The sequence below is a fragment of the Salvelinus fontinalis genome, chromosome 41 (genome assembly GCF_029448725.1).
Source record: "Salvelinus fontinalis isolate EN_2023a chromosome 41, ASM2944872v1, whole genome shotgun sequence".
In the NCBI taxonomy this organism is placed as follows: Eukaryota; Metazoa; Chordata; class Actinopteri; order Salmoniformes; family Salmonidae; genus Salvelinus; species Salvelinus fontinalis.
The window spans coordinates 19,001,496-19,020,379 of NC_074705.1; the positions used below are offsets into that span (position 1 = coordinate 19,001,496).

Consider the following 18,884-nt stretch of genomic DNA (forward strand, 5'->3'; position numbering starts at 1 on the left):
GTGGAACATAACAAATGAAGAGCTTCATTCGTCTGTCAGCCTACTCTTTCCATAAGAGAGAGTAGGCATGTTATATTGTTTCATGTATTGTCGTCATTGAGATGGGAGACATATTGCATATAGGCCTACGGAAGCCGAGGAAAGACGAAATATTGTGTCACCACCCGCAGGAATGGCGACTGAAGAATGTCAAACAGGCGTGAGTGGTAGACATAGAGTGATAGAAAGTCGTTATGTCCTACATATGCCAACAACTTTTTCTGCAAGGTATTTCAAAACTATGCATTTCCTTTGCGTAAATCAGCCTGGAGTCTCCAAAGGATTCCTGAAGAAGGCACGCAGAACAGAAGCAACTTTTTAACCACGGTCTGAAATGATGAGCAAATCAGCCTATACAGTTGAACTCAAATGCATTACGTTAAGTTTTTTCCAACAAAACGCTACGGTTTTTTTTCTTTTTTTTCTTTGATTATTTAATGTGGTATTTTCTGTAATTAGGTTATTAGTAATTATAATGTCCCAGCAACTGCCGTAGGCTATTTTGTGTTACGAAATTGACATTCTATAAAATGTTATTGCTTTAGTTTAGCCAATTTAATTGCTTTGATATCGGCAGGAGGCAGTGGCATTTTGACAAATTATTCTAATCATCCTTGACCGCATCAGTGGGGCAATGCGTGAGTATAAAGTCGTGGTCCTCGGCAGCGGAGGTGTCGGCAAGTCTGCTCTCACCGTGCAATTTGTGACCGGGACCTTCATAGAGAAGTATGACCCGACAATTGAAGATTTTTTATCGAAAGGAGATCGAGGTGGATTCCTCCCCGTCGGTGCTGGAGATTCTGGACACTGCTGGGACAGAGCAGTTTGCATCTATGAGAGACCTTTACATCAAGAACGGCCAGGGCTTCATACTAGTTTACAGTCTGGTCAACCAACAGAGTTTCCAAGACATCAAGCCAATGAGAGATCAGATCATCAGAGTTAAAAGGTGATTTCTGAGTTTGATATTAATTCCCTGACTGTGTCACTAGATTGAAAGTTAATTTGGAACGCGATCAGAGTCATGGCCAATGGCCCTATTGAAATCAATGAATATAGGCTATATTCTAGAAAATTCGAATGGTCTAGTAATTACTCTAGTTTATTCCACTACTAATTGCAAATTAGTATATGCGTGTGCGCATGTGATTTGATTCCTTTGGATCGATAATACTTGAGCAGGGCTGGGCTCACATCTGCTTAGTTTTATCTTGGACATGTGGAACCAAACAAGCTTCCTGTTCTTTGAGGAGATATTATCTGATTCATCCAGGTCATGTGTTAGTCATGAAAGTCCAGCTGTGCTTTACCTATACTCTATTGCCCAGAAGTCCTATGGTTTGATGTTGGACTTCTAGCTAGATGGAGAACCCATACGAAACCTGAACAGGTCAGAGCATAGGCCATCATTCAGATTGTCCCACATACAGTTCCTTCAGAAAGTGTTCACACCATTTGACTTTTTCCACATTTTGTTGTGTTACAAAGTGTGATTCAAATGGATTAAATTGTCATATTTTTTTTGTCAATTATCTACACAAAGTACGCTGCAATGTCAAAGTGGAAGAATTTGTTTTTATGAAGAAAAAAAATATTAATGAAAAACAAAAACACAAATATATCTTGATTAGATAAGTATTCACCCCCCTGAGTCAATACATGTTAGAATCACCTTTGGTACAGCGGTGAGTCTTTTTGGGTAAGTCTAAGAGCTTTGCACACCTGGATTGTACAATATTTGCACATTATTCCTTTTAACATTCTTCAACCTCTGTGAAGTTGGTGGTTGATCATTGCTAGACAGTCATTTTCAAGTCTTGCCAGAGGTTTTCAAGCAGTTTTAAGACAAAACTGTAACTAGGCCACTCGGGAACATTACATTTCTTCTTGGTAAGCAACTCCAGTGTACATTTGGCTTTATGTTTTAGGTTATTGTCCTGCTGGAAGGTGAATTCAACTCCCAGTATCTGTTGGAAAGCAGACTGAACCAGGTTTTCCTCTGGGATTTTGCCTATGACAAGCATACCCATACCATGATGCAGCCACCACCATGCTCGAAAGTATGAAGAGTGTTACTCAGTGATGTGTTTGGATTTTCCCCAAACGTAATACTTTTATTAAGGACAAAAGGTACATTTCTTTTTTTAATGGAGTAATTACAAGGATGTTGTTCCATTCTCAGTGTTCTACTATCACAGCCATTAAGCTCTGTAACCATTTTAAAATCATCATTGGCCTCATGGTAAAATCTCTGTGCGGTTTCCTTCCCTGTATCTTTGTAGTGACTCGGTGTTTTAATACACCATCCAAAGCCTAATTAATAACTTCACCATGCTCAAAGGGATATTCAGTGTCTGTATTTATTCCTTTTTTTAACCCATCTACCAATCGGTGTCCTTCTTTGCGAGGCATCTGGAAAACGTATTCTCTTTACATCTGAACTTATTTGGTGTTGTCATAACAAAGGGGTTAAATACTTATTGACTCAAGACATTTGAGCTTTTCATTTTTTATTAGTTTGTAAAAAATTAGAAAAACTAAATTTCACTTTGTCATTATGGGATATTGTCTGTGTAGAACAGTGACACAAAATCTAAATTTAAAATTTAGCCTGTAACACAACAAAATGTGGAAAAAGTCAAAGGGTGTGAATACTTTCTGAAGGCTCTGTAGGTCATCTCCATACCAATGTAGACCTGGTCCAGAATAACAGTTTCCCTCCTCCCTGGCAACTCATTTAGGAAGTACTGTATCTTTGTAACCAGAGATGTTAGACACGATGGTTTAGAGAAAAGCCCAGGAAAAACTCCACGTCCTAGGTATTGGCAATAACTTGCCCTGCTCAGATCACATGATCAAGAAAAACAAAAGTCCCCTACTCAAAATTTCACTCTGTTAGTTGGAACAAGTGAGACGATGAAGTGGCAAATGCAAATCAGTTGCCTGATTCACACTATAGGCCCGACCCAAAGTGAACCATACTTTACTGGCCATCCCAGTACAGCTCGGGTTGGTTTAGCTTGGTTTCGCCTCTATTTTCCAGCCTGTCATTACAAAGATGCATAGTACTCCTCCATGGTAAAATGTCCCCTGGATACAGATCTAGGATCAGCTTCCCCTCCCACAGACCTAACCTTAACCATTAGTGGGGAAAAATGCTAAACTGAACCAAGATCAGCGTCTAGGGGAAACTTCACTCTACTTCCATTAGCTAACTCCAGAAAGTGTCTTTACAATACTTTTACTGACTCAAAAAAAATCATTTTTGCTGAGCCAGCGAGCAGAAGTGCACTATATCCTCACTCACCACAACTCGGGATTGTGTGTGATTTGGAAGCCAAGGAAACATCAGGCCTCCATTAGTGAGAAGGCACATAACCTAAAGCCACGTTTGACTCCTAGCAGCGGAATCCTCGGAACTAGGGGGGATCCAAGAGTGAGATAATTTGGGCTCTCTGTGTGTGTGTATGTATATGTGTGTGTGCACCTTCAACTCTTGCTACAGCACCCCACAAAATAACCAAATAAATGACTGCATCGTGTATATTGTTGTTTCGGAAATCCAACCTGGGTGTGCTCCCACTTGATCTTGACGGTTTCCTCGCATGAATGTGAAGGATAATGAGTCGATCGACCTAGAGGCTGTGTTTTCAAAAGCACTTCAGATGGGTTTCACGCTGCACTGATGCTGTGTTTAATAGCAAGAGAGGGACAACATCACGGGCTGTTAAGTGTAGACATTTGTGCAATGGGGTGTGGTCTCAAACTACACTTCTAAAGGAGGGACGTGTGACTGAATTTCTGACGTTTAACCCACGTCCTGGCTCAACGTGGTGGTGGTGGTGTCCATTAGGCAAAATGTTTGTTGCCCGCAAGTCCTGCATGGCTCAGTTGGTAGAGCATGGAGCTTGCAACACCAGGGTTGTCGGTTTGATTCCCATGGGGGACCAATATGAAAATGTATGCACTCAATACTGTAAGTCTATCTGGATAAATTTTTCTAAAGAGACACAAAAATGGGTATTGGTCACCATGATTTAGAGAACATAAACATAGGCTATGAAATGGAATACAAACCAATACTTGTAGCTATGTTTTAGAAGTACTGGGACTCAATTTGAAAAGTATCACGAATAGCCTGTTTTTGACAATGTAGACTCATTTCTTAGGCCTCATTCGCCGGTTATGTTATGGTTCATGTTGAATTCACTTATTTTCCCTATTTATTTTTGTTGTCAAAAACTATATGTGGCCTTTTGTTGTGTTGTGTTTAGTTTTTATAAGTTATAACCAGTATGACTCCCTACCCCGCATGTGAAGACACGCACACGCACATGCACACGTACACAGCCCAGCAGCAGCAGCACAGTGTGGGAAGTCCGTCATCACAGCATCTCTTGGGACTCCACATCCATTTTGTTCTTATTTTCCCTAGCTCTCCCTCAGAACTCCAAATGAACATCTATCTAAGTACTGTATGTTAGCTTAGCCACCATAAGGCTACAGGATTGGGAAAGCCACAAGCTGGTATATGTGTTTCATCCCAACTGTAGTTATTTTCTTCAAGAATCAATGGGGATATATCATTAAAGGTCCAACGCAACCATTTCTATCTCAACAATCTCAAACCATTTCTGGGTAAAAAAATAATTACCTTACTGTGATTGTTTTCAATTGAAATGATCAAAAATATACAAAAATAGCTTCGTAGTAAAAAGCAATTTAAGCAAGAATTATGCAGGACTGTCTGGAATAGGTCTGAGTGAGTGACCTAATGGGAGGGATATGTAACCTTAAAGCTAGCTGTTATTGGCAGAAAGGTTGAAAACTCTAATTTGTTATTGATCTATTAACTTGATGTTGCCAGGTAGCCTTTTAGTCAGCTCTTACACTAAAAAGGTATTATCATCATTGTTACAATTTCACAGAATTAGTCCAACATCATAGTGTGGAAATATATATAAAACACAGAAAAAACATGTATTACACTGCACTGCCCCGTTAATTTGAATGACCAAACATTTCCTGCAAATGTCTCGCCTGCAAAAAAAATCGCATGCAAATATCCCAGATAGCACCTTTAATTAACGACAGATGAGTACAATGAAACAATGAAACAACAGCAGCTCAAGGCTTGGGGGGCATCGTGCTGGAGAGGGCGCATGCACTGCAGTCATTAGTGTAATTGCACTGGGCTTTAGGAAGCTGGTGTAAGTGTGGTGGATAAGGGAGCAGGTAGCCATAAGGGTGCCGCTCCTTCAGGCGAAACGAAGAACGGAAATGCCTTTCAAAAACATAGTGGTTTTCTTGTTGTATCTCTGGTTAGACCAGGGAAAACAGTCTCAGACACAGCCTGCAGCCTGCAGCCAGAAAGTGCCATGATCAGTTAGTTGAAAGTGCTCTCTTAGTGCAACATTTGCTTGCAGATCAATCAGTTCCATCTGTAGATGTCAGGTTTTGGCCAGGACTGTTCTGGTTTTTGTCACTAGATGTCCCCATTGCACCTTTTTTGAACCTTTTGTTTTTTTCTTGCTCTAATTATTGTTTGCGCCTGTATGTCGTTCCCTTGTTAGTATTTAAACCCTGTGTGTTCCTCAGTTCTTTGCTCAGTGTTTGTATGTTAGCACCCAGCCCCAGCCCAAGCCTTGTTGTGAACATATATTTTCTCTTGTTGGATTTTCCAGAGGTTCTCTGGTTTTGTTCTTGTGTATTTTGGATTAGTCTTTTGAGGTTTGTTTTTTCCCTTGCTGTTCTTACCACTTTGTGGATTTTCTTTGTATTTTGGAAGATATCCATTTTTTGCCTTTTGGCTTTATTTTGGACATTGTGAATTTATATTCTCTGCCTGAAGATCTTGTTCTTTTATTAAACCACCATCTTTAGTACTGCTGTGTCTGCCTCATCTTCTGGGTTCTGCCGATTTATTAGTGACTGTTTCTCGCACCGGGTCCTGTCAGTAGAGATCCAGCATGTGCCCACTTGATGGTCTGTGTCACATCCTTTGAAAATCCCCTGACATCTGTGATGAGGAATGGATTCTCAATTAGAAGAAGGAGCTGCTGTCCAAAGGCTGAAGCCATCAAAGCGATTTCTGAAGTTTCCAATCAGCTTATCTAGGAAGTCAACATGAGGAGAAACATCTATCTCTCACCCTGAATCTGTTCCTGCACTTTTGGGAAGAGTGCAGTCTCCTTGAAGATCTTCCTCGAACACTTCCAGTTTCCTCTGGAAGGAGCGGACAGATGTCTTCAAATCACAAACGGAATTGTTCTTGCCCTGTAGTTTCACGTCGAGCTCATTAAGGTGTGATGTGATGTCTACCAAAAAATCAACAATATTCATTTTGCTCTCGTCTTGCAAAAAAAGTGAAATCTGTGTTGCCTGCTGACTCTTGAGCTGTACTAGGAAAGCTGTTATTTCCAGTCGAATGGACCAAAAGTGTTCCAACACCCTGCCTTTACTGATCCATCTTACGTTGTTGTGCAGCAGTAGGTCATTTGCCTTTTGCCTCAACTTCTTTCAGGAATTCTCTCAGCAGGCGATCTTGATGAGGTGAGGAAGTTGATGAGTATCATCATTGTATTCATCACTTCAGCATGCTCTTCTGACAGATTGGTGCACAGGACAGACTGATGAATGACGCAGTGGTAAGCTGTAAGATCAGGGTTGTCGTCTTTCAGCCGTGCCACAGCTCCTCTCTCTCCTTCCTATCATGGCAGGGGCCCCGTCTGAGGTGATAGAGACCACTTGTTTTAGATCTATGCCCCTCTTTCTCAGAATCTTCTTTATGGCCATGTATATGTCCTTTCCTCTTGCATGTGTCTCGAGTGGTGTTACACCTAACAGGTCTTCACAGAATTCCTTCTTCTCTGTGTGGTGAAATATAATATACAACAGAGGCTGGGCATTATCACTCACCTCAGTAGATTCATCAACAGCTAATGCTATGCATGGTGCACTCCGAATAGCTTCATCAAGCTGTTAATACATCCTGTTTTAGTATTTCACTCTTTCTTGCTGTTGTTGTACGTGACATTGGGATTTGCTTGATCTTTTCACACAGCTCGTCTTTTTGTTTACCGTCAAGTAAAGTTTCAGCAACAGCATTCATGCACTCCATCACCACTCCCCCGTCAGTAAATGGCTTTTGGTGTTGACCCAAAATCCTCAACACACACGCACACAAGGGTGCGTGCACAGCCTCCAGCTGTGCCTCATGTTCCCCCATGACTGCATGGCCACGCACGCCTTCAACTCAACCCTCAAGTTTGCAGATGACACAACAGTAGTAGGCCTGATTACCAACATTGACGAGACAGTCTACAGGGAGGAGGTGAGGGCCCTGGCGGAGGGGTGCCAGGAAAATAACCTTTCACTCAACGTCAACAAAATGAAGGAGCTGATCGTAGACAGGAAACAGCAGAGGAAGCATCCCCCTATCCATATCAACGGGACCGCAGTGGAGAAGGTGAAAGGCTTCAAGTTCCTCAGTGTACACATCACTGAGAATCTGAAATGGTCCACCCACACAGACAGTGTGATGAAGAAGGTACAACAGTGTCTCTTCAACCTCAGGAGGCTGAAGAAATTGGGAATGGCCCCTAAGAGCCTCACAAACATTTACAGATGCACAATTGAGAGCATCCTGTCGGGCTGTATCACCACCTGGTACGGCAGCTGCACGGCCTGAAACCGCTGAGCTCTTCAGAGGGTGGTGTGGTCTGCCCAACGCATCACCAGGGGAACACTACCTGTCCTCCAGGACACCTACAGCACCCAATGTCACAGGAAGGCCAAAAAGATAATCAAGGACATCAACCACCTGAGCCACGGCTATCATCCGGAAGGCGAGGCCAGTACAGGCGCATCAAAGCTGGGACTAAGAGACTGAAAAACAGCTTCTATCTCAAGGCCATCAGACTGTTAAATAGCCATCACTAGCCGGCTACCACCCGGTTACTCAACCCTGCACCTTAGAGGCTGCTGAGCTATGTACATAACATGGAATCACCGGTCACTTTAATAATGGAATACTAGTCACTTTAATGATGTTTACTCATTTCTTATGTGCAGCTGAAGTCAGAAGTTTACATACACCTTAGCCAAATACATTTAAACTCAGTTTTTCACAATTCCTGACATTTAATCCTTGTAAAAATTCCCTGTCTTAGGTCAGTTAGGATCACCACTTTACTTTAAGAATGTGAAATGTCAGAATAATAGTAGAGAGAATGATTTATTTCAGCTTTTATTTCTTTCATCACATTCCCAGTGGGTCAGAAGTTTACATACACTCAATTAGTATTTGGTAGCATTGCCTTTAAATTGTTTAACTTGGGTCAAACGTTTCGGGTAGCCTTCCACAAGCTTCCCACAATAAGTTGGGTGAATGTTGGCCCATTCCTCCTGACAGAGCTGTTGTAACTGAGTCAGGTTTATAGGCCTCTTTGCTCGTACACACTTTTTCAGTTCTGCCCACACATTTTCTATAGGCTTGAGGTCAGGGCTTTGTGATGGCCACTTTGTTGTCCTTAAGCCATTTTGCCAGAACTTTGGACGTATGCTTGGAGTCATTGTCCATTTGGAAGACCCATTTGCGACCAAGCTTTAACTTCCTGACTGATGTCTTGAGATGTTGCTTCAATATATCCACATCATTTTCCTACCTCATGATGCCATCTATTTTGTGAAGTGCACCAGTCCCTCCTGCAGCAAAGCACCCACACAACATGATGCTGCCACCCCTGTGCTTCACGGTTGGGATGGTGTTCTTCGGCTTGCAAGCCTCCCCCTTTTCCCTCCAAACATAACAATGGTCATTATGGCCAAACAGTTCTATTTTTGTTTCATCAGACCACAGGACATTTCTCCAAAAATGTACAATCTTTGTCCCCTAGTGCAGTTGCAAACCGTAGTCTGTCTTTTTTATGGCGGTTTTGGAGCAGTGGCTTCTTCCTTGTTGAGTGGCCATTCAGGTTTTGTCGATTATAGGACTTGTTTTACTGTGGATATAGATACTTTTGTACCTGTTTCCTCCAGTGTCTTCACAAGGTCATTTTCTGTTGCTCTGGGATTGATTTGCACTTTTCACACCAAAGTACGTTCATCTCTAGGAGACAGACCTGTCTCTTTCCTGAGTGGTATGACGGCTGCGTGGTCCCATGGTGTTTATACTTGCGTACTATTGTTTGTACAGATAAACGTGGTACCTTCAGGCGTTTGGAAATTTCTCCCAAGGATGAACCAGACTTGTGGAGGTCTACAATTTTTTTCTGAGTTTTTTTCTGAGGCTGATTTTCTTTTGATTTTCCCATGATGTCAAGCAAAGAGTCACTGAGTTTGAAGGTAGGCCTTGAAATATATCCACAGGTACACCTCCAATTGACTCAAATTATGTCAATTAGCCAAACAGAAGCTTCTAAAGCATGTCAATTTTCTGGAATTTTCCAAGCTGTTTAAAGGCACATTCAATTTAGTGTATGTAAACTTCTGACCCACCGGAATTGTGATACAGTGAAATAATCTGTCTGTAAACAATTGTTGGAAAAATTACTTGTGTCATGCACACAGTAGATGTCCTAACCGACTTGCCAAAACTATAGTTTGTTAACAAGAAACTTGTGGAGAGGTTGAAAAACAAGTTTTAATGACTCCAACTTAAGTGTATGTAAACTTCCGATTTCAACTGTATATACTATATTCTACTGTATGTTGGTGTATGCCACTTCGACATCGTCCTAATATTTATATATTTCTTAATTCCATTCTTTTACTTTTAGATTAGTGCGTATTGTTGTGAATTGTTAGCTACTACTGCACTGTTGGAGCTAGGAACACAAGCGTTTCACTCCACCCGCAATAACATCTGCTCACTCTGTGTATGTGACCAATAAAATTTGATTTGATAAAGAGTACATTTAAAGTAACTTTAGATAATATTCATTGGATAAATCCAAACTAAAGTAATTGAAATTTGAATGAAAGGCCTGCATTTTTGCCGTGCTTAAATAAAGTCCTTTTCCCGTACCTCCAAGCTTATTTTTCCATAGCCATAAGTGAATGTGTTCTACAGTGGGGCTGTGTTATGATAGAATCCATTCATATGGATTCACTCCATATCCTGTCATCTTCTAGCCTGGTTCCAGATCTGTTTGTGCTGTATTGCAAACTCCTATTGTCGTTGTTGTAACAGACCTGGACATATTTGGATACTCATTGATTTAATTTGTCAGTATGTGTGTCAAGTCATGTCAGGTCTTGATACAGAGGAATTTTGCGCTGTGATAGGATTTGACTACACAGCACAAACAGATCTGGAACCAGGCTAGTTGCCAATGATCCACCGGACCAGTCGGATGTGTTTTCCGTGCTAAGCACTGGTAAAGGGCAATGTGCTACTGTGATTTTATTGACTGCGTATCCTGGGGTGTGTGAACGGTCAGGCTGTAAATACAGAGTGATGGACAACAATATCTGCAATTGTTTGTTGCGGTTGACTAAATGTGGCTAGCTTAATCACAATAAAGCTTTGAATATATATCAATCTCATATGAGTCAAATAGATTTCGTATTTTTCTTTGGTACCTAATGAACACACCCCTGATAGCAGGCTCAGACACTGTCAATCCATGACCATTAGTCATTCCTTATTTCATTCAGTGTCACGACTCCGACCGAGGCAGGCTCTCCTTCCCGTTCGGGTGGCGCTCGGCGGTCGTCGTCACCGGCCTATTAGCTGCCACTGATCCTTTTCTCCCCCTCCTTATGTGTTTATTGGTTACACCTGTTTTGTGTTTGTGCTTAATTAGTTGGGTTTATCAGCCAGTCGGCCCGTCCGTTTCTTTGTGCGGGATTGTTAGTGTGTAAGCTTGGGGTTTGTTCGGACTACGTGTTTATGTATTTTCAAGTTTGTTTACTGGACTGTTTTCGTTCCCCGTGACTGGGGCAGTTTACGTAGAGCACCCAGTGTATTAGTGGGGTGCCTAAAGTGCCGTGTTTCATTAAAAGGAAAATTGTTATTGAATCGTCTGTTTTTCCTGCGCCTGACTTCGCACTCCGACACCCAGTCCTTACATTCAGAGCCAACTGTATTTATCTGTTGGTGCTTGAGAACTGGCCTTCAGTATGGATACTGCCCTCTTTACAGAGTGCTCACCAGAGGAAGCACCCCACTCAGAATCTCTGAGTCATTTTCCCCCCTTACATTTTAGTCATTTAGCAGACACTCTTATCCAGAGAAATTAGGGCTTTGCTCAAGGGAACATTGACAGATTGTTCACCTAGTCGGCTTGGGTACTCAAACCAGCAACATTTTCAGTTACTGGCCCAACACTCTTAACCCGCTAGGCTACCTGCTGCCCATGGAGTCATGGAAACGGCCTGGGACTCTGGCGAATCACTGTCATAGCAGCAGGGCCCAAGGCAATGGGAATCTGTCACTGGATCAGTATTGTTCAGAAGAGAGGCTAGACGCCAGAGCAATGTAACATTAGTGATAATGGCAGGATCCCCTACAAGGCCAGAGGAGGCCTGGAAGAGAACTGCCAAAATCAAGCCATTATGAGTGCTATAATAATGATAAATACATTTGGGGTATTTTTATTGTTTATGGACTGGCACAGCTGGAAGGTAGAGAGGAACCTACAGTACCAGTCAAAAGTTTGGACAAACCAACTCATTCAAGGGTTTTTCTTTATTTTTACTATTTTCTATATTGTACAACAATAGTGAAGACATCAAAACCATTAAATAACACATATGGAACCATGTAGTAACCAAAAAAGTGTTATACAAATGTTTATATTTGAGATTCTTCAAAGTAGCCACCCTTTGCCTTAATGACAGCTTTGCGGACTCTTGGCATTCTCTCAACCAGCTTCACCTGGAATGCTTTTCCAACAGTCTTGAAGGAGTTCCCACATATGCTGAGCACTTGTTGGCTGCTTTTCCTTCACTCTGCGGTCCGACTCATCCCAAACCATCTCATTTGGGTTGAGGTCGGATGATTGTGGAGACCAGGTCATCTGATGCAGCACTCCATCACTCTCCTTCTTGGTCAAATAGCCCTTACACAGCCTGGAGGTGTGTTGGGTCATTGTCCTGTTGAAATACCAAGCCATGATGTCGAAATAATTGTCTGTGGAGCTCCGAGACAGGATTGTGTCGAGGCACAGATCTGGGGAAGGGTACCACAAAATGTCTGCAGCATTGAATGTCCCCAAGAACACAGTGGCCTCCATTCTTAAACAGAAGAAGTTTTGAACCATCAAAACTCTTCCTAGAGCTGGCCACCTGGCCAAACTGAGCAATCGGTGGAGAAGGGCCTTGGTCTGTAGTTGACCAATAACCCAATGGTCACTCTGACATAGCTTTAGAGTTCCTCTGTGGAGATGGGAGAACCTTCCAGAAGGACAACCATCTCTGCAGCATTCCACCAATTAGGCCTTTATGGTAGAGTGGCCAAACGGAAGCCACTCAGTAAAAGGCACACGACAGCCTGCTTGGAGTTTGCCAAAAGGCACCTAAAGTCTCGCAGACCATGAGAACCAAGATTATCTGGTCTGATGAAACCAAGATTGAACTCTTTGGCCTGAATGCCAAGCGTCACGTCTGGAGAGAACCTGGCACCGTCCCTACGGTGAAGCATGGTGGTGGCAGCATCATGCTGTGGGGATGTTTTTCAGCGGCAGGGACCGGGAGACTAGTCAGGATAGAGGCAAAGATGAACGGAGCAAAGTACAGAGAAATCCTTGATGAAAACCTGCTCCAGAGTGCTCAGAACCTCAGACTAGGGTTGAAGGTTCATCTTCCAACAGGACAACTACCCTAAGCACACAGCCAATACAATGAAGTAGTGGCTTCGGGACAAGTCTCTGAATGTCCTTGAGTGGCCCAGCCAGAGCCCAGACTTGAACCCGATCAAACATCTCTGGAGAGACCTGAAAATAGCTGTGCAACAATGCTCCCCATCCAACCTGTCAGCGCTTGAGAGGATCTGCAGAGAAGAAGGGGAGAAACCCCCCAAAATAAATGCTTGCTGAAATTTAAGTGGGTTATTGGTTTATGACAGTGTAGCTGATGTGGTGTAGAGTGAACTTGCTGAACTTGGGTCAGTTTTGCATTTCCTCCACTAATGGTTAAGGTTAGGTTTTGGGGAGGGGAAGCTGATCCTAGATCTGTACATAATAGCTGATATGGAATCAAAGTATTGTTGTGCAGAATGTAACTGGTTTGTGCCCAGTGAGGGACAGGGACAGAACCTACTCTGTTACAACAGCACATACCCAAGAAGACTCAAGGCTGTAATCACTGCCAGGTTTTTCAACAAAGTCCTGAGTAAAGGGAATGAATACTTCTGTAAATGTGGTATTTCAGTTTATTTGTTATAAATTTGCACAAGAATTTAAACCAGTTTTTGCTTTGTCTTTATGGGTTCTGTGTAGATTGATGAGGAAAACAAACAATTTAATCCATTTTAGAATAAGACTGTAGCGTAACAAAACGTGGAAAAAGTCAAGGGGTCTGAATACTTTCTGAATACACTGTATCTATCTCTCTATCGCTATTCTGCATCTCTATTCTGTACATTGCTTTAATAAATACAGAGATGCATACAGATATACTGTATCTCCCCCATCTCTCTTTCTCTCACACTTTCTCTCTCTCGCTCCCTCCCTCCTAGGTACGAGAGTGTGCCGGTGATCCTTGTGGGGAACAAGGTGGACCAGGAGGGAGAGAGGGAGGTGTCTTGTGGAGAAGGCCAGGCTTTGGCCGAGGATTGGGGCTGTCCCTTCCTGGAGACCTCGGCGAAGAGCAAGACCACGGTGGACGAGCTTTTCACTGAAATCGTCCGACAGATGGACTCCTCCTCGCTGCCCGACAGAGAGGAACCCTGCTGCGGCTTAGCCTGCGGTATACAGTAGCTTGCGGGGAGGCGGATCTGTGAGAGGGTAGTGGACAGGGGGCTGGACAAATAGGAGCACAGCTGCTCCGTCTGCAGTATTTACCAACTCCAGGGGGGCGGCGCTGTGAGAGGGTGACAGTGGGAGGGGCCAAGACAGGACAATACCGCCCCCAATGAATAAAACACGTTTGTGATGGTGAGCTATCGAAGTCTTTAGGTCTCAGGCAAGGTTACTCTTCATGCGACAGTGGTAAACCGAACTCCCTCTATTACACATTCGCCAGAGAAGCATTTGGAAACAGGGGTGAAAGAAAACAGATAAACATTGTAGGCCTACATAGTGTGTTGACTCAAAAGGATGGGGCAGAGCAGTAATTGGTTGCACCAGATCTTATTTAAGGACTTCATAGGAAAGGGGGTGAATAGATATGCACACACAACTTTTCCGTTTCAAATGTTTTAGAATTTTTTGAAACAAGTTATTTTTTCCATTTCACTTTCACCAATTTGGACTATTTTGGACACTCACCGGTGGTCAGGAAAACCGTCAGGATGAAGAGCAGGATAGTGATCCAGGGAAAGGGAAACGGCCAGATGGTCGGTTGGTGATGGCCACAGTCCGGGCAAAGAAACTTTTCAGGTGGTGGGAGGTTTTGGTCATGAGTGACCTGAACCGCCAGCTAGGGGTTCACTTTTGGAGGAGTGGGTGACCGGGGTGGGAGGGGTTGGCAATCTTTCCTGAACTCTTCCTTGCCCTGGAGTCGTGCAGGACCTCGATGGAGGGCAGGTGGCAGACACTGACCCTGTCTGCAGACTGGACAATGCATTGCAGTCTGCCCTTACAGCGGGTAGACGCAGACCCAGACCAGACGGTGATGGAGGCGGTAAGGATGGACACAACGATTAATGCATAAAACCGGATCATGATTGACTGTGAGATTTTGAGTTTTTTCTTCTGCCACAAGTAGTACATCAGCTGGTGTGCCTTCTTGGTGAGCGCTGTGATGTTGTCCTCCCACTTGAGGTTGTGGGAGATGATGGTCCCCAAGAATTTGAATGATTCAGCCATGCTAACAGCTAAGTCATCAATCTCGAGGGGGGGAGAGATGGTGGGGGGAGTTTTCTGGAGTCAACCACCATTTTCACAGTTTTGTCTGTGATTAGTTCCAGGTTATTGCAACTGCACCAGGCCACTAGCTGGTCAACCTCTCCATGGTACATGGACTCATTGCCGTCGTGTTGTTGGAAGTGCAGTCATTGGTGTAGAGTAGAGGTGAGAGCTCGCATCCTTGCGGTTCTCCAATGCTGATGGATAAAGAGTCCGAAAGGTGTCTTCCCAGCTTTACGTGTTGTGTCCTGTTGGTCAGGAAGTCAGTGGTCCACTGACAGATGGAGCTGGACACAGAGTTTGTTTTGTAGCAGTTCTTAGATGATGGTATTGAACGCAGAGCTAAAGTCCACAAACAATATCCTTGCATAGGTCTTCGGGTTATCGAGGTGTTTGAGGATGTAGTGTAGGCCCATGTTGACAGCGTCATCCACATACCTGGGGGGTTGCTATGATGGCAGAAGGGTAGAGGAGAGAGGGGCCTGGAGAGGTAAGGGGAAGGGAGTGGTGGGGGGTGGGGTAGATGGGTGAGAGGGGGAAGTGGCAGGCAGGGGTAGGTGGAGGGGGGGTATCGTCCTGGTGATTGAGGGGCCTTTGTGCGTCAAATTTGCAGTAGAACTGGTTTAGTTTATTCGGAAGTCATCTGCTGTTGGGAGAGCTTAAGGTTTGTAGTTGGTAATTCGTCACTGAGGACTTAACATGGTCCTCTCACACCAGTATAGTTGTGAAGAACTCGTGCCTCCTCTTCGTCAGGAGGTTGAAATATTTTGGCGTGGCCCCTCAGATCCTCCATTGAGAGCATCCTGACTGGTTGTATCACTGTCGGGTATGCACTGCCCTTGACCAGAAGGCGCTCCAGAGGGTGGTGCGGATGGCCCAGTGCATCACCCGGGGTGAGCTCCCAGCCATCCAGGAGGTACATGCCAGGTGGTATCTAAGGCCTGAAAAAATCCCAAAGACTCCAGTCAGTTACAGCCCATGGCGTTTCACTCTGAGCATGCTGTATAGCTTCTCTGCTGGTTTAGAGATACAACTAACATCAGCCTTGAGGCTTGGACACACTTGGAACATTTAGTTTTTTTATAAATTTGGACTGTTCTTTATGCTCCCTTCCTGCAGATGGTGCCGGTGCATCAAGGCTCAGACCAACAGACTCCTAAACAGCTTGTATCCCCACACCATAAAACTGTTAAATGGCTAACTACTACTAATCCCCCTCACACCTACGCTGCTGCTAAAATGATGATCCATTAGATGTATTATTATTACTACTACCCTGTATTATTACCACTTCCCCATCATAAAGCTTGCTGATGACACAACGGTCTGGCAAGCCAACTGCACCACCTGCGACCAGAAGTCCCTAGAGAGGGTGGTGGAGACGGCCCAGCGCATCACTGGGGGCGAGCTCCCAGCCATCCAGGACGTACATGCCATATGTCGTCTGAGAAAGGCTTGAACTATTGCCAAACACTCCAGCTGCCCTAAGTGTATGTAAACTTCCGACTTCAACTGTATATCTTACCACTAGTATATTACCAGAAGTATATATATGTTCCTGCTACCAGTAACTTTTCAGCCCTGTTTTCATGTATATCTGGCTATCCCTGTATACAGCTTCCTCTCTTATTTCTTAATTATCTTGTTTACTTTACTATATACACTACTGGTCAAAAGTTTTATAACACCTACTCATTCAATGGTTTTTCTTTATTTTTACTATTTTCTACATTGTAGAATAATAGTGAAGACATCAAAACTATGAAATAACACATAGATTCATGTAGTAACCAAAACAGTGTTAAACAAATCAAAATATATTTGAGATTCTTCAAATAGTCACCCTTTGCCTTGATGACAGCGTTGCACACTCTTGGCATTCTCTCAACCAGCTTCATGAGGTAGTCACCTGGAATGCATTTCAATTAACAGGTGTGCCTTGTTAAAAGTTAATTTGTGGAATTTCTTTGCTTCATAATGCGTGTTATGTTCCACAGTTTCTGTGTTGTTGTTGGTTTGTACGTGTTGTATAATAATAGTGAAGATATCAAAACTATGAAATAACACATGTGGAATCGTCTAGTAACCAAAATAAATGTTAAACAAATCAAATATATTTTATTTTTGAGATTCTTCAAAGTAGCCACCTTTGCCTTGATTACAGCTTTGCACACTCTTGGCATTCTCTCAACCAGCTTCATGAGGTAGTTACCTGGAATGCATTTCAATTAACAGGTGTGCCTTGTTAAAATTTAATCTGTGGAATTTCTTTCCTTCTTAATGCGTTCGAGCCAATCAGTTGTGCTGTGACAGGGTTGGTATACAGAAGATATCCCTATTTGGTAAAAGACCAAGTCCATATCATGGCAAGAACAGCTCAAAAAAGCAAAGAGAAATGACAGTCCATCATTACTTTAAGACATGGAGGTCAGTCAATCTGGAACATTTCAAGAACTTTGAAAGTTTCTTTAAGTGCAGTCACAAAAACCATCAAATGCTATGATGAAACTGGCTCTCATGAGGACCGCCACAGGAAAGAAAGACCCAGAGTTACCTCTGATGCAGAGGATAAGCTCATTAGAGTTAACAGGCACCTTATTTTGTCCAAGAAAAACGAGCAATGGACATTAGACCGGTGGAAATCTGTCCTTTGGTCTGATGAGTCCAAATGGGGATTTTTGGTTCAAACCACAGTGTCTTTGTGAGACGCAAGTAGGTGAATGGAGGATCTCTGCATGTGTGGTTCCCACCATGGAACATGGAGGAGGAGGTGTGGGGGTGCTTTGCTGGTGACACTGTCAGTTATTTATTTAGAATTCAAGGCACACTTAACCAGCATGAATACCACAGCATTCTGCAGTGATACGCCATCCCATCTGATTTGCGCTTAGTGGGACTATCATTTGTTTTTCAACAGGACAATGACCCAACACACCTCCAGGCTGTGTAAGGGCTATTTGACCAGGAAGGAGAGTGACGGAGTGCTGCATCAGATGACCTGGCCCCCACAATCACCCGACCTCAACCAAATTGAGATGGTTTGGGATGAGTTGGGCCGCAGAGTGAAGGAAAAGCAGCCAACAAGTGCTCCGCATATGTGGGAACTCCTTCAAGACTGTTGGAAAATAATTCCAGGTGAAGCTGGTTGAGAGAATGCCAAGAGTGTGCAACGCTGTCATCAAGGCAAAGTTTGGCTACTTTGAAGAAGCTAAAATCTATTTCGATTTGTTTAACATCTTTTTGGTTACTACATGATTCCATGTGTTATTTCGTAGTTTTGATGTCTTCACTATTATTCTACAATGCATAAAGTAGTAAAAATAAAGAAAACCCCTGGAATGAGTAGGTGTGTCCAAAATTTAGGCTGGTACTCTGTATGCGACCAATAAAATGTGATTTGTTTTATTGAACACACGATGGCGTCATTTAACCACGCACATAATTGAGTGCCACGCCTCGAAGAGAACTTTCATGTTTATATGACTATGCATGCTCATTCTGTGCAATTGTTATCCCACCACTGTCTCCAAAAAATAATGAAATGAAAGAGACGTTAATGAGTTTGTATTTTATAGGGCCTGCCATAGCATGGGGATATTGTATATGTAAATACAATAGTGACCACTAGCAACTGTCCAGGCTGGATATCCCCATACATTGAGCCTACGTCAGATGTCAACAATAACATTCTGGTTGGTCAGTGAGTCAAATCTCTGAACAGACAAAACTATCAATAATATTGTTCATGCTTTACTGAAACATAGTACCACTACACCTGCTGTCTGTTTTTGGAACATAATGTCCTCTCAGGCGTTTATGTGGGAACTATTCAAC

At 43.1% G+C, this 18,884-nt stretch overlaps 1 pseudogene; it reads left to right on the forward strand.

Moving 5' to 3' along the window:
- Positions 1-15,534, forward strand: LOC129840592 (ras-related protein Rap-2a-like; annotated as a pseudogene).
- Positions 15,535-18,884: the final 3,350 nt, after the last annotated feature.